Below are 3,222 nucleotides of genomic sequence, written 5' to 3' on the forward strand. Positions count from 1 at the left end.
CACCTGACCTGCCTCTTGAGAAACCTATACACAGGTCAGGAAGCAACATGGACATGGAACAACAGACTGATTCCAAATAGGAAAAGGAGTATGTCAAGCCTGTATATTGTCACCCTGCTTATTTAACTTATATGCAGAGTACATCATGAGAAACGCTGGGCTGGAAGAAGCACAAGCTGGAATCAAGATTGCTGGGAGAAATATCAATAACCTCAGATATAGAGATGATACCACCTTTATGGCAGAAAGTGAAGAGAAACTAAAAAACCTCTTGAAGAAAGTGCAAGAGGAGAGTGAAAAAGTTGGCTTAAAGCTCAACATTCAGGAAACGAAGATCATGGCATCTGGTCCCGTCACTTCATGGCAAATAGATGGGGAAACAGTGGAAACAGTGTCAGACTTTATTTGAGGGGGGGCTCCAAAATCACTGCAGATGGTGACTGCAGCCATGAAATTAAAAGACGCTTACTCCTTGGAAGAAAAGTTATGACCAACCTAGATAGTATATTCAAAAGCAGACATTACTTTTCCGACTAAGGTCTGTCTAGTCAAGGCTATGGTTTTTCCAGTGGTCATGTATGGATGTGAGAGTTGGACTGTGAAGAAAGCTGAGCACCGAAGAATTGAAGCTTTTGAACTGTGGTGTTGGAGAAGACTCTTGAGGGTCCCTTGGACTGCAAGGAGATCCAACCAGTCCATTCTAAAGGAGATCAGTCCTGAATATTCATTGGAAGGACTGATGCTGAAGCTGAAACTCCAATACATTGGCCACCTCATGCGAAGAGTTGACTCATTGGAAAAGACCCTGATGCTAGGAGGAATTGGGGACAGGAGGAGAAGGGGACGACAGAGGATGGATGGCTGGATGGCATCACCGACTCGATGGACATGAGTTTGGGTAAACTCCAGGAGTTGGTGATGGACAGGGAGGCCTGGCGTGCTGCGATTCATGGGGTCACAAAAAGTCAGAGACGACTGAGTGACTGAACTGAACTGAAAGTCCATTTAACATAAAAGAAGAAATTTATCTATTGGCTTCATCAAAATGAAAATTTTCTGTTCCTCAAAAAACTATTAAGCTACAAAGTTGGAGAACATATTTACAATACATGTGTCTTATAAAATTATTTATAGCCTGATATATAAGGAATGCCTACAGATTATTAAGAAAAAGACAGCTCAATTTTAAAATGGGCAAGATACTTGAACGCATACTTTACAAAGTAAGATATATGAATGACCAATATATCACTAGTCACCAGGGAAATACAAATTAAAACTACAATGTGATATTGCTACCCACTCACTAGAATGACTAAAATTTAAAAGACTTTATTAAGTTTTGGAAAAGATATGAAGCTCAAACTCATATACATTACTGGTGGAAGTAAAAGGTGGTAAAATCACATTGGAAAACTGAGAGTTTCTTCTGTTTTAAACATACACATATTCTAAATAACTAGCAATCCATTCCCAGGTTTTTACCTAGGAGAAAAAAAAAGTGGGCATCCATGAAAAACTTGAATAAGAATGTCCATAGTATCTTTATTCATAATAGTCTCAAATTGGAAATAACTGAAATGTTTATCAATAGGAGATTAGATAAATTGTGTAATATCCAGGTAATAAAATATTGCTCAGCAATAAAAATCAAAGAATTATTGTTATATATAACAACATTTATAAATATAAAACAATATATTTGAATTTCAAAAACAAAAACAATGTAGTTGAATTTCAAAAACATTTAATTGTGAAAAAGAAGATTGGCATGAAATAATACACTGTATATCATTCTAATTATATAAAATTCAGAAGGCAAAGATGTGTTAAACAGAGTAGAAAGAGAACATGAAGAAAAATTCTGGAAATGTGCTTGATTGGGATATTGGTTGCTGCTGCTAAGTCGCTTCAGTCGTGTCCGACTCTGTGCGACCCCATAGACGGTAGCCCACCAGGCTCCCCTGTCCCTGGGATTCTCCAGGCAAGAACACTGGAGTGGGTTGCCATTTCCTTCTCCAATGCATGAAAGTGAAAAGTGAAAGTGAAGTTGCTCAGTCGTGTCTGACTCTTAGCGACCCCATGGACTGCAGCCTACCAGGCTCCTCCGTCCATGGGATTCTCCAGGCAAGAGTACTGGAGTGGGCTGCCATTGCCTTCTCCGGGGATATTCATGATATGCTGGGAAAGACTGAAGGCACAAAGGGAAGGGGGCAACAGAGGATGAGATGCTTGGATGGCATCATCCTCTCAATGGACATGAGTCTAGAAGAAACTCCTAGAAGAAAACATAGGCAAACATTTTTGATAGGATAATGCAAATCAAATTTCATAGCAAATTTCAATGCAAATGCAAATCAAAATTCATAACAATTTTTTTTGGATCTGGCTCCTCAGGCAAAGGGAGAAAAAAGCAAAAATAAAATAAGACTTAATTAAACTTAAAAGCTGTTGCACAGCAAAGGATATCATCAGCAAAATTAAAAGACAACCTACTGAATGGGAGAAATATTTTCAAATGATATGTCTGATAAGGGGTAAATATCCAAAATATATAAATAGCTTATATAATTCAATAATAAAAAACTAAGAACATAATCAGAAAATAGAAGACCTGAATAGGTATTTTTCCAAAGAAGTCATACATATGGCCAACAAGCAAAAGAAAAATTGCTCAGTGTTACCAGTTACCAGGTAAATGCAAATCAAAATTACAATGAGATATCACTTCACATCTGTCAGAATGACTATTATCAAAAAGACCACAAATAACAAATGTTGGTGAGGATGTGGAGAAAAGGGAGCTCTCATAAACCATTGGTGGGAATATAAATTGATGCAGTCTCTTTGAAAAACAGTATGGTCGTTCCTCTAAAACCTAAAAATAGAACTACCATATGACCCAGCAGTTTCACTCCTGGGTGTATACCCAAAAGAAAGAAAACTAATTCAAAAAGATACATGCATCCCTGTGTTCATAACAGCATTATTACAATAGCCAAGATATGGAAACCACGTAAATGCCCCTCAACATATGAATAGATAAAGACACGTAGAATGGAATACTGCTGCTGCTGCTAAGTCACTTCAGTCATGTCCGACTCTGTGTGACCCCATAGACGGCAGCCCTGGGATTCTCCAGGCAAGAACACTGGAGTGGGTTGCCATTTCCTTCTCCGATGCATAAAAGTGAAAAGTGAAAGTGAAGTCGCTCAGTCATAT

This window comes from Ovis canadensis, chromosome 15 (assembly GCF_042477335.2).
Source record: "Ovis canadensis isolate MfBH-ARS-UI-01 breed Bighorn chromosome 15, ARS-UI_OviCan_v2, whole genome shotgun sequence".
NCBI lineage: Eukaryota > Metazoa > Chordata > Mammalia > Artiodactyla > Bovidae > Ovis > Ovis canadensis.